A 14,655-nucleotide genomic window follows, 5' to 3' on the forward strand; every position below is an offset into this window, starting at 1 on the left:
GACACGGGGCAAGAGCGGGGGTGGGCGGGAGGGTGAAAGAGACACAGGACAAGAGCGGGGGTGGGTGGGAGGGGGAAAGAGACATGGGGCAAGAGCAGGGGTGGGCGGGAGGGGGAAAGAGACAGGGGGCAAGAGCGTGGGTGGGCGGGAGGGGGAAAGAGACACGGGGCATGAGCGAGGATGGGCGGGAGGGCTTAAAGAGACTTGGGGCAAGAGCGGGGGTGGGCAGGAGGGGGAAAGAGACACGGGGCAAGAGAAGGGGTGGGCGGGAGGGGGAAAGAGACATGGGGCAAGAGCGGGGGTGGGCGGGAGGGGTAAAGACACACGGGGCAAGAGCAGGGGTGGAGGGGAGGGAAACAGACACATGGGGCAAGAGCGGAGGTCGGGGGTAGGGAGAGAGACACACGAGGCATGAGCGGGGGGTGGGGGGAAGGGGAGTGAGACACGGGGCATGAGCGGGGGTGGAGGGGAGGGAGAGAGACACACGGGGCATGAGCGGGGGTGGGGGGGAGGGAGAGAGACACACAGGGCATGAGCGGGGGTTGGGCGGGAGGGGGAGAGACACATGGGGCATGAGCGGGGGTGGGCGGGAGGGGGAAAGACACACGGGGCATGAGCAGGGGTGAGGGGAGGGAGAGAGACACACGGGGCATGAGCGGGGGTGGGGGAAGGGGAGAGAGCCACACGGGGCATGAGCGGGGGTGGGCGGCGGGTGGGGAGAGACACACGGACATGAGCGGGGTGGGCGGCGGGTGGGGAAAGACACACGGACATGAGCGGGGGGTGGGCGGCGGATGGGGAGAAACACACGGACATGAGCGGGGGGTGGGTGGCGGGTGGGGAGAGACACACGGACATGAGCGGGGGGTGGGCGGCAGGTGGGGAGAGACACACGGACATGAGCGGGGGGTGGGCGGCGGGTGGGGAGAGACACACGGACATGAGCGGGCGGTGGGCGGGAGGCGAGAGACACACGGACATGAGCGGGGGGTGGGAGAGACACACGGGGGGTGGGAGAGACACACGGGGCATGAGCGGGGGTGGGCAGGAGGGAGAATGACACATGGACATGAGCAGGGGGTGGGCAGGAGGGAGAAAGACACACGGACATGAGCGGGGGGTAGGTGGGAGGGAGAAAGACACACGGACCTGAGCGGGGGGAGGGCGGGAGGGAGAAAGACACACGGACATGAGCGGGGGGTGGGCGGCAATGAGAAAGACACACGGCGTTCGTGTGCAGGTGGCTGATCCCGCTCCTCGGCCCTCCGCTGGCCACTGTGTGCCGATGGCATGAGCGGGGGGCTGGAGGAAAAGGGAAGACACGGAGCATCAGTGGGGGTGACCAGAAGGACACACGGGGCATGAGCGGGGGGGTGGGTTGGTTGAACAGGAGACAGACACGGGCATGAGCGGGCGTGGGGGATTTACTGTGAAGGCTTACAAAGCCTCTCATGCGAGGAACAAAGATGGCGGGCGTCTCAGAAGCCAGACGCACTGCACGCTTTCACCGCATCCAATGAGAGAGCACGTCAGATGTCTGCGGACATCACGCAAGCTACTTGCCCAATCACCGTCCTGTCCACGGAGCGAACAGGGAAGTGTGTCCGTGAAGCGAACACAGATATCACTAATTTTTTTCACTTACATTTTTGTCATTTTTTAAAAAACTACTGGACGGATTTACACCAAATAAAGCAAAGCACGCTTTCGGGACCAAGCCGCCGCTCCTGCCGCAAATTTGGTGTAAATCCGTCCAGCGGTTTGGGCTGTAGGCGTGAGCACATTTTTTCCCATTATGTCTATGGGAAAAAAAAAAAGTTTTTGGACACCCCCCATAACTTTGCCCCCACTGGACGAATCCTCACCAAACTTTGCAAAAAAAATTCAGAGTGACCCAAATACATTTTTTTGCAAAGTTTGGTGAGGATTCGTCCAGGGAGAGCGAAGTTATAAGCCGCCATAAAAAGTGCTCTTCCTATGGAAACAGCAACTTAACCATAACTACATGGCCACTACCGTAGTAAATGGAGTACCTACAAAAGACAAAAAAATATGGCAACAGCTGGTAGATTTATAAAAAGTTAGACAAGCCTTCCAATATCTTAAAGAGAATAATGAATATTACAAAGAAATTAATATTGAAGAAAACTTGAAAGATACAACTGAAATAATTCAAGAAACACAAGAAGCTGGTCAATTTGAGCTTCTAGATCCTGCTACAATATCAAATACTTTAGACCATTATACAATTCATCCTTTGCACTGTAATGACACCGTGGAAGATGAACTGGAAACTTACCAAATGCGTCAAACAAAAGGATCGCCAATCAGCATATGGGAAAAAAGTATAGAAGCACATGCTTTTCCTCTACTCTTTCCCACTGGCAAAGGAGGAAGGTATGATGATAGACCTATTCAAATATCAGCTTCAGAATACCGCTCATTACGGATGTATTCTGAAGATCCCAGATTTAGACAAAATGTGGAATACATATTCCACCTACTCTTTGAAAGTGAACTAGCAACTTTATGTTACAGAGTTGCACACATATTAAAATCAGGATCACACTTTCAAAATATGACAGCTACACAATTATTAGAAAAAGTGCAACAAAAGCATGAGGTTTTACAATCGAATATTACATATTTATTAGCCAATATGCGTGGAACTAAAGAGTACTGGTTTCGACGTCATGGAGATGTACATTGTATGATCAGAAACCTTGGCCCACCCACTTGGTTTGTTACATTAAGTTGTGCAGAATATGCATGGGAAGATTTACATGATTTCCTACGCATATCAAATAAAAACAAAACAAACATAGATATACTAACACCTGGAGAACTTTGTTCTTTGGATCCAGTTAATGTTTCAAGATATTTTCACCATCACTTCATTGCTATGTTACATTTTATTTGTAATAAAACTGTTCCTCCCCTTGGAGAAGAGCAACACTTCTTTTGGAGAAAAGAATACCAAGCCAGAGGAGCACCACATATCCACATGCTTTTATGGATTAAAGATGCTCCTAAATTTGGTCAAGACAGTGATGCCACTGTTTTACAGTTTATTGAAAAATATGTCACTTGTGAAATTCCATCAGAAGCCACATATAGTGATCTTCATGCACAAATTTTACAATTTCAAAGACACAAATGTGGAAAATATTGTCGTCACAAATACAAAAACAGAGGGAAATACTACATCAAATGCCGATTTGGTTTCCATAGACCAGTTACAAATGCAGGTCAAGTGAACAACCTCATGTCTTCAGTTAGACATAGTGTTAAAGGTAAGCCATCTAAAAATACATATTACGTAAAAAGAAAAGAAGAAGAAAAATATATCAATGATTATAATGCAATCATTGCCCACTTATGGAATGCAAACATAGATGTGCAGTATATTGCAGACAATTCTATTGCAGTTGCACGATATGTCACAGCATACTTAACCAAAGCAGAAACGACAGAGCTCCAAGACCACTGGAATGACCTGTCATCAGATAAAACAGTGTCTCAGAAATTATACAGCTCGGGCATAAAAATGCTCTCCCATAGAGAATGTGGATCATATGAAGCAGCTGATCATTTAACTGGTACTGCATTGTATGGTAAATCTGAAAATATAGTATGGCTAATTCTTGGTCCAGCTAAATCTAGAAAAAGAGTTCTAAAATCCTACGAAGATATAGAAACAATAGCCCAACATGATCCCAACAGCCAAGACATTTTAAAAAACAATTTATTGGACACATACTACCCAAACTGAAGTAATACTTTGGAAACCATGTGTCTATACCACATAGCCCAAAACTACACATACAAAAATAATATAAAACCTGATGAAAAAAAAGGCAAATACAGAGTGACAAACTGTGAAGGCAGCTTAGTTAAACTCACTAAACCAAATGTAATGAATCATATCAAATTGTCATTAAAGACTCCTCAACATAAAGAAGTATATTACATGTCCCTGCTACAACTCTTTAAACCATGGAGAAAAGAAGAAGAAATACTAGATAACTATGACTCATATGAGGATGCTTTCAAAGCAAATGAAAGCACTATAACTGATATAAACTTTCCAAAGTACAAAATAATGTTGCACAATGAACAGCAACACGAAGAAGAACTCCAAGCCCAACTATATAAGGACAATCCTGACAGTAGTCAACCTTCTGTAACAGGAAGCCAAGAACCACTAATAATAAATGAGGCAGAATTAGCTATGATAGAAGTAGAAAACAACATGTGTCAGTATGAAGATAAGGAAGACTTAACTATACTACAATCAAAACTAAACAATGAGCAAAGTAGCATTTTTTAAGAAGTAAAAAAACAAATTGCACATGGTGTAAAACATGAAAATAAAGAATGTTCCTGCCATAATTATAAACCTATACTACTGTACGTCAGTGGTGAAGCTGGTTCTGGCAAAACATTCCTAATCAAAATCTTTAGTAAGTTCCTTCAACAATTGACAAACAACAAACTGTCAGCTGTTGTCACTGCCCCCACAGGTTTAGCTGCCTACAACATTTGTGGTGTTACATTACACCGATTACTACTATTACCAGCAGAACACCAGAACAAATTAGACTATTACAAACTTTCTGCAGAAGCTGCAATGGAATTACGCAGAGTATTGAAACAAATGAAAATGCTACTAATAGATGAAGTGAGCCTGGTCTCCAACCTGATGTTAGCTTTGATTCACCTCGGATTACAAGAAGTACTCAAAACAGACTATGAAGAGATCTTTGCAGGAAAACATTTTATTGTTTTTGGAGATCTGCTTCAATTAACACCAGTAAAAGGTGAGCCTATTTTTAAAACATTAGGACACAAACTCTGCCGTAAAACTGTTGGCAGCATTGGAAATGTCAACCTTTGGCAACATTTCCAATACAGAGAATTAACAGAAAACATGCAGCAATCTGCAGATCTCATTTATGCCAACATTTTTGAAAGTATCAGAGTTGGTATACTTTCTAAAGAAGCAGAAGCAATATTGAAAACCTGGCACATTAATGCACTTTATGGCGATAATACATGTGCTACAGATGTTATGGAACAATTAGCCCACAAAAATGTCAATTGTATGGCCTTAATGCCAACTCTTGTAAGCTGTTTCAAATTCAATGAAATCATGCTAAGTAACGAAATGCAACCAATCATGGAAATTAGCGCCACAGACAAACTAGATGTACATGGTATGATACTACCCATGTGTGACCAAGCCACAACAAGACTAAATAGTTTAGAAAAATCAATCTCAAACACAGCAGGCTTAGAAAAGATATTAAAATTATCCTTAAATTGCAGAGTAATGCTTAAACGTAACCTTGATGTGGACCAAGGACTAGTAAATGGAGCTTTGGGTACAGTTGTTGGCTTTCAAACACACCCACGCAACAACAAAATTCAGTTTGTCAATATACTCTTTGACAAACTTTCAGAAGTAAAAAGGATAGGACGCTCAACAGCTAGATTCCTTCTCTTCAAAGATATGTATGTACGCAGAGAACAATTTTCTCTAACTCTTGCATATGCAGTCACGATTCATAAATCACAAGGTTTTACCCTAGACAAAGCAATGATAGATATTGGTAACACAGTCTTTAAAGAAGGCATGAGCTATGTAGCACTATCACGCTTACGTACACTTGACGGTCTATTTCTAATCAACTTTGATGCAAGTAAAATAAACGCTGATATTCCTTGCATTTTAGAATACAATAGACTTCGCTCACTAGACACCCCCCACCTAAACACATATTCTGTTCCACAAAAAGTAAAACGTTATAAAAGAAAATAAATCAAACAGAAATGCAACAGGATGTCACTGCGAATCCTCCAAAGAGAGTAAAAGAAACTAATACTTCATCAAGTACCACAAGCAAAAAAGAATCAATTAGGGAAAGTAAACCAAGTACTTCTTTAAAGAAGGAAGACACAAGAGAACCCACTCTACACCTTCCTCTCTCTCAAAAAAAGCAGTTAGATACAGAACTACTTGGACCATTTAAATTCTCAAATATAGTTGGTGTAAGTTGCTACGCAAATGTAGCAATGAATATTCTATTTCAATTACCACCAATTGTTGACAAAATTTACTTACACAGTACAGACCCATTGTGTTTGCAAATGTTAGTACGTCACAGAAATGCAGCAAACAATCCTGACAACACGTATAGTGTTTTTGCAATAAGACAACAATTGGACTACTGTGCTGGAATGGTGAAATTCACTATAAATTCACAGGAAGATCCACAAGAATTTCTAATGCACTAACTACAAGTACTGGAAAACAAAAACATACCTATAAATGAAATCTTTCAGATTTTATACATGTGGAAACATACATGCACTCTCTGCAACAATGTGACACAAGAAGAAATCCCCAATGAACGCTTCATATATATATCAATACCAAATTGTGAATCCATTCCATTTCAGCGACTTGTATAAAATCCAAACCATGGTAGATTATGCTCTACCTGCAATTCAGATAATCGCTCCACGTTAGTAATACAGACACATAGTAAGTACATAATACTAATGCTTCTACGTTAAAATGCAGATGGTACCAAAAACAACTGCAAGCTGACTGGATTCACACATGGTCAAATATCACTTGGTAAGAAAACCTTCACAACAATAGGTATAATCTACCACGCAGGAGCCACAACCAATTCAGGGCACTACACTGCATATATACAAAAGAAATGTGGATGGTTTGAATGTAATGATAGTACCATTACTCTAAAGCAGAGATTACCAGGAAATCTTACAAATGCTTATTTGATGTTCTTAAAACCAAAATTTGATAACGCAACTGTATTTAAACCCTAAGTAAACTTGTGTTAAAAAAATATAAACTGTTAGAATACTCCAAAAGCTATTTAACTGCTCAAAGATTCTACAACAACTAATCAGATAAATGAATACCACTAAATTCGACCAAAAAATACACAGTTAGAACATGCCAATTGGTATCTAACTGTCCCAAAATTTAACAATATCCAAATAGATAAATCAATACCACTAAAATATATCAAAAAAATAGACAGTTAGAATACGCCAATTGGTATCTAACTGCTCCAAAATTTTATAATATCAAAACAAATAAATAATATGTTACTGCTCCAAAACAATACAACAAGCCAAAGTATAAAGCATTAGCCAGAAACAACAAGTGAACACTGAAAACAAACAAACAAATAAACTGTAGCATAACAGAAAAAGGTTTTTTTTTAAACCAACATGGAGTTTTTTTTCTCCCACAGACCCAATGAGTTTAGCAACAAATACAGAAACTGAGCAAATTGCACAGTACTCTGATTTGTAATCTACTAAATATGAGGGTCCAAAAAAAAAAGTATATTGATTATACAATGTAATAAGTCATTACAAAATACTAATACTAACATGCTATTTTCTTTTATCACAGAAATTAACAAGAAAAACATGGACTCCCGTTACTAGACCAAACAGTAAGTATACACTAATAAGGAGAACCATAGCAGCATATCACATCCATAGTATCTAATACCTTTGTTCCTTATACATTTGTTTTTCGCCCAAAGTTATAAGCAAATATGAATGTGGTATGCTGCGGTGGTTGTTGCCAGGGCATAGAGTCTTGGGTGCATGGCCAAATGGCCAAATGGCCATGCACCCAAGACTCTATGCCCTGGCAACAACCACCGCAGCATATTACATCCATAGTGTCAAACATTTCAACTATGGTCTATGGAACCTTTTAATGTCCGCAGACATTATGAGTGTTCTTAGAACACTTTCAACTTGCCAGCGAACAATACGGACAGCGTTTTCAGGACACCCCCTGAGAACATTTCAGAACAACGCGATAGTTCTTAGAACACTTTCAACTTGACAATGAACTATACGGACAGTGTCCTCAGGACACCCCCATTTTGTTTATTTGCGAACATTTCAGGACACTGCAAGTGTTCTTAGAACACATTTAACTTGCCAGCGAACAATACGGACAACGCCTTCAGGACACCCCCTACGAACATTCCAGGACACCGAAAATGTTCTTAGAAACATCTTCAGAACACCCCCATTTTGTTTATTTGCGAACATTTCAGGACACCGCAGGTGTTCTTAGAACACATTCAACTTGACTACGAACAATACAGACAGTGTCCTCAGAACACCCCCATTTCGTTTATTTGCGAACATTTCAGGACACCATGAGTTTCTAAGAACACATTCAACTTGACAGAGAACAATTCGGACAGCGTCCTCAGGACACCCCCATTTTGTTTATTTGCGAACATTTCAGGACACTGCGAGTGTTCTTAGAACACATTCAACTTGCCAGCGAACAATACGGACTACGCCTTCAGGACACCCCCTACGAACATTCCAGGACACCGGGAGTGTTCTTAGAAACGTCTTCAGAACACCCCATTTTGTTTATTTGCGAACATTTCAGGACACCGAGAGTGTTCTTAGAACACATTCAACTTGACAGAGAACAATACGGACAGCGTCCTCAGGACACCCCCTACGAACATTCCCCGGACACCGCGAGTGTTCTTAGAAGCGTCTTCAGAACTCCACCATCTTGTTTATTTGCGAACATTTCAGGACACCGCGAGTGTTCTTAGAACACATTCAACTTGACAACGAACAATACGGACAGTGTCCTCAGAACACCCCCATTTTGTTTATTTGCGAACATTTCAGGACACCATGAGTGTTCTAAGAACACATTCAACTTGACAGAGAACAATACGGACAGCTTCCTCAGGACACCCCCATTTTGTTTATTTGCGAACATTTCAGGACACTGCAAGTGTTCTTAGAACACATTCAACTTGCCAGCGAACAATATGGACTACGCCTTCAGGACACCCCCTACGAACATTCTAGGACACCGCGAGTGTTCTTAGAAACATCTTCAGAACACCCCCATTTTGTTTATTTGCGAACATTTCAGGACACCGCAAGTGTTCTTAGAACACATTCAACTTGACAGAGAACAATACGGACAGCGTCCTCAGGACACCCCCATTTTGTTTATTTGCAAACATTTCCGGACACCGCAAGTGTTCTTAGAACACATTCAACTTGTCAGCCACAACCCCCATTCATATTTGCGAACATTTCAGGACACAGCGAGTGTTCGACAACGTCTTCAGAGCACCCCCATTTTGTGTTTTTGAGAACAATTCAGGACACCGCGAGTGTTCTTAGAACATATTCAACTTGACAACAAACAATACGGACATCGTCCTCAGGACACCCCCATTTTGTTTATTTGCGAACATTTCAGGACACTGCGAGTGTTCTTAGAACAGTTACAGTTTGCTTGCGAACAAAACGGACACATATTGAGTCCTCAGAACACCCCCCGTTGAGTTTATTTAGAACATTTCAGAACACCCGTGATATCCGCAGACAAATTGAACACAAAAAGAACATCTAACACATAAAAAACACAACTTTCATCCTATCTCATACACTCCCACCCTCCCCAAACACTCCTACACACCAACACACTCTATTAAATACAAATTTTGAACAAAGTTTCACCGCGCTGTCCGCGGATGACCGCAAATCCAAGATGGCGGGCGCTACCGAAAATCTGACGCGCTTCACGCTCCACGCCATCCAATCAGCGAACAAGTTGCATGTCCGCGAACATCACGCAAGCCGATTGGCCAATCAGGACACTGTCCGCGGAGCGAACAGGGAAGTGTGTCCGCGGACCGAACACAAATATCACTAATTTTTTTTTACCTACTTTTTGGTCATTTTAAAAAAAAACTACTGGACCACTGAATTTCATAGGTTTTTAGTAGCGCAACTTAATCATAGCATCCCTTTAACAAAGTTTTTTCACTGAATTTCATAGGTTTTTAGTAGCGCAACTTAACCATAACGTCACTTTAACAAAGTTTTTTCACTGAATATATATATATATATATATATATTACATGGCCACGGTAGTGGCCATGTAGTTATGGTTAAGTTGCTGTTTCCATAGGAAGAGCACTTTTTGGGCGCCTTATAACTTCGCTCTCCCTGGACGGATCCTCACCAAACTTTGCAAAAAAAGTATTTGGGTCACTCTGAATTTCTTTGCAAAGTTTGGTGATGATTCGTCCAGGGGGGGCAAAGTTATAGGGGGGGTTCCAAAACTTTTTTTTCCCATAGACTGAATGGGAAAAAAAATGTGCTCACGTCTACAGCCCAAACCGCTGGACGGATTGGTCCCGAAAGCGTGCTTTTGCAAATTTGGTGAAAATCCGTCCAGTAGTTTTTTATTAACATTACAATAAGAAACCCTTGTACAGACTTTTCATGAAAGGTAAATGCACATGTGATGTCATCAGTGATGTCATCAATGACATTTGTGATGTCATCTTTGATATCATGGGTGTTAGTCTTAGCAGTGCACGGTGGTGGCGCGAGTTATGGTTGCTTAGCTTACCATAACTGGCGAATTTCAAGGGTTTTTCAGTTTTACTTGGAACCATAACGTCCCTTTAACAAAGTTTTTTTCACTGAATTTCAAAGATTTTTAGTAGCGCAACTTAATCATAACGTCCCTTTAACAAAGTTTTTTCACTGAATTTCATAGGTTTTTAGGAGCGCAACTTAACCATAACGTCCCTTTAACAACATTTTTTCACTGAATTTCATAGGTTTTTAGTATCGCAACTTAACCATAACGTCCCTTTAACAAAGTTTTTTCCACTGAATTTCATAGGTTTTTGGTAGCGCAACTTAACCATAACGTCCCTTTAACAACGTTTTTTCACTGAATTTCATAGGTTTTTAGTAGCGCAACTTAACAATAATAACTTTGACATTATGTACATGTAATATGGAAAATACTGAACCTCTTCTACTGAACTTGATGTCCGCAAACTCTTTTAATGTCCGCGGACATGTTTGGAGAACAGTACCACTACCTAAAAACTCTGGGAGGGTATGTTTGATTGTTATATCATAACATAGAAACATTTAACAAATTCAAAAAGCAGGACACATACACATTATATGTAGTAATACATAAGAAATGTAAGCCATGTATGTAACACACTAACCCTTCATTTAGATACAATATGTTTTAAAATGGAATATACCAGAAGAAGATAAATTGTCTTCCAACATAATTACCTCACAGACACTCTACAACTAAGAACAAGACCAGACCTACAGAGTACTTTGAACATATCTTACCTGAAATAGTAAGTGTACTTCATTTTACTCATATATTTATAAACTTTCTGTATTAGATAAAAAAAAATTTATTATCTTTTTTTTTCTCACAGAAATGTCTAGTACTCTGGAATGGCTTGAGGAGCATTTCCCACATGAGGAAATGTCACAAGATAGTCAAACTAATGGTAAACACTTTACAATATAAAACATTTAATTATTATTATTTTATATACAATTAACATATATATATTTTTATTGTACAGAGCATACCAAAATAGAAAATACCTCTGAAGAAACTGTTATGGATAACACGCTTGACAGCATAAAAGAAAAAATTGATTTATTGTTGACCAATTTTAATAATTTGAAAACTTTTGTTGAAGATCATTTTAAAACAAAAACCTCAACCCATTGCCCGACATGTACTTGTCCCCCCTTACCATATCCAAGTCAATTATCCCCAAACCCTCTCCATAACCAAAAACGTTTTGATGAGACTTCCATCCCTTCTTCACCCTATACCAATCATGTTGAAACCCCTAATTCTCTTGTTTTTGCTTCCGTTTCTGCCTCACCTTCTCTGTCATAAATTATTAATATATGTTAAATAAAGTTAAATTTTTATATTGTGTTGTAATTAGTTTCTGTTTTTTTTTTTAAAAAAAAACAATGTAGGTGTTCGCTGACAGCGCGGGTGTTCTGAAATGTTCGTAAATAAATGAAAATGGAGGGGTCCTGAAGAACACTATACATGTCCGTACTGTTCGCTAGCAAGTTGAAACTGTTCTAAGAACACACGCGGTGTCCTGAAATGTTCGTAAAGAAATGAAAACTAAAGTGTCCTGAAGAACACTATACCTGTCCGTAGTGTTCGCTAGCAAGTTGAAATTGTTCTAAGAACACAATTGGTGTCCTGAAATGTTCGTAAATAAACGAAAATGGAGGTGTCCTGAAGAACACTATACCTGTCCATACTGTTCACTAGCAAGTTGAAACTGTTCTAAGAACACACGCAATGTCCTGAAATGTTCGTAAAGAAGCGAAAATCAAAGTGTCCTAAAGAACATTATACCTGTCCGTAGTGTTCGCTAGCAAGTTGAAACTGTTCTAGAACACACGCGGTGTCCACAAATGTTCGTTTGACGTGTGACACACTTTTAATTACTTCAGGACCCGAACAGTGTCCGTAGAACATCAACGCGTATGCGCAAACCAATGTCCATGCATTTGGTGTCCTGCGGACAGACGCTTCCTTCGCGGACATGTTCGCGGAGGGATCATGTGACCGCGCCCACACTAATTGCGTGTTCTGAATGGGGACACTGTTTGTGTCCCCGAACAATTTAAAAGTACATTTTCAAGTAATCCACAATATTTTTCAATAAAATCTCACCATAGCACAAGTCCCACATACTAATCATGAGTTTCTACATACTTTTTGAAACTTTTTGAACCTTTTTTTGTGTTCGATCTGTCTGCGGACAGCGTGCATGTCCGCGAACCGCCTACAAGCACCCCTACAAAAGACCACGCCCTAGAGCTTATTCTCATTGTGTTTCTGGCTATTCTTCAGAGCACAGCTATTTCTCCTGCAACTTGCAGATTACACCATCGAGATGGCATCCCTGGCTGCACTACTGCCACCTGGTGCTGCACCTGCTTCAGCACCACCCCCGGCCCCTCCACCACCACCACCTTCCCAAGTGCCTGAAGAGGGGAACAGGAGTGACGATGCAGAGGAGGAAGAAGAGGATGACGAGAATGAGGTTGAGGAAATCCCTACTACCCGCACTAAGCGATAGTCTTGGGTGTGGTGGCTTATGGGAATGGTCCTAAGGCTTGTGCGAACCGTGTCACCTGCAATGAGTGCAAAATGATACTCAGTCGCGGGAGGCATGGTTCGTACAGCTTTGGGACCACTACCATGAAGCGACACCTGAGGTCATTTCACTCTGGGGCTATTCGCAAGGTTGTACCTTGCGAAGTACGTAGTAGGTTGATTTCCTCTACTTCATCCTCCGTTTCTGATCCTGTCACCACAAGGTCCACCTATGTGGGACAGTGTCTTCCTCAAGCTGCCACAAAGGCCATACAGAATTCTGTGACCCTTACCTTTCGAGGGTCACAGTTGTATGTATGTACTGTGACACAGTACTCTGCAGGGGGGAGCGACTTCGCAGTGCTTTTGAGACTATCGTCTCAGAGCACGAGAAGACCTGCTCACTACCCAAATAAAACCCATTCTACACCTTCCTCTCTCAGCTCGCCCTTTCTTATCCCAGTGGTTGGTGTCCCCCCTTTTACCCTCCTTTCCCCTCCTCTCCTAGTGTGTCGTGTATAAAAACCCAAAAAAATACAAAATAAGAAAAATCAAAAAAAAAAATAAGGCTCTTTTCAGAGCCGCCTTTCACAGTTAAAACATAGAAGTGAAAATAAATGAAGCAGGGCCCTTTGTATTTTTAGAAGTCTGCGGACAGTCCGCGAACATCTAAAAAATTGGGTTGCTACCCTATAATAACCATTGCAATTTTCTCTGGGAGGAAGTGGTGGCTCTGAAAAGAGCCTTTGGGAGGTGTTTGTATGTAAAAAATTATAAATACCTAACACCTACTTCAAAATGGATGCTGTAATTCTAAAAATGGTCGCAATGCATTTTGTACATTTCTCAGAAAAATCAGATTGCCAGCATAAGTAAGATGGACTCCATCTCTGCGAAAAATATATGTACTACGAAACATAATATTTTCATTGTGAAAAGAGGACATTCCAAAATCTCTTAGAAAGGCACAAACAACCTTATTGACATTGTGCCTTGCTTTTTCCATTTGTGGACAAAATAAAGAAGAACAAAGCCAAATTTGTCTCAATTTGCAATCCGTGAAAATATTACTTGAGAATTAGCAAACATGTCCATAACCTTTCCAAGTCCATCTTTCATAGCAAATTGCAAAGAAATTCCAGACACATGTCCTAAACTGTTCCCTCCACAATGAATTACAATTATGTCTGGATGTTGCGCTGTCTCCACAATAGCAGAGAGGTAGCAAGTCCAACCACTTCATTCCAAGTACTCCATGCCAATGTACTTCCACATGTGGAAATCCAAGATCTACATCTACTCCACAGCTTTCTGCATGCGCCTTCAACCAATGTATCCACAAATCTCCCAAAATCCAAACAATCTGTTTTCTGAAACACACAGCCATAGCTATCTGTTGTTCTCTCAGCAGAAAGAGTATCTGAGAAACTCTCTCCTGGCACAACACACCCATTAAACTTTCCTGACCAATCCCTTTCAGTGCTCATTCTCATTTGTATGACTTCTGAACCCAGAAATCCCCGGATGTAACACCCGATGTCCGTGAACTACCGCCATGTCCGCGGACATATCGTAACATGACCAGCCCTTCTACCATTTCCAGTTCACTCTGTGTGCCATTCCCT

The sequence above is a fragment of the Ambystoma mexicanum genome, chromosome 2q, assembly GCF_040938575.1.
Source record: "Ambystoma mexicanum isolate Mex_15411 chromosome 2q, UKY_AmexF1_1, whole genome shotgun sequence".
NCBI classification, from domain to species: Eukaryota; Metazoa; Chordata; class Amphibia; order Caudata; family Ambystomatidae; genus Ambystoma; species Ambystoma mexicanum.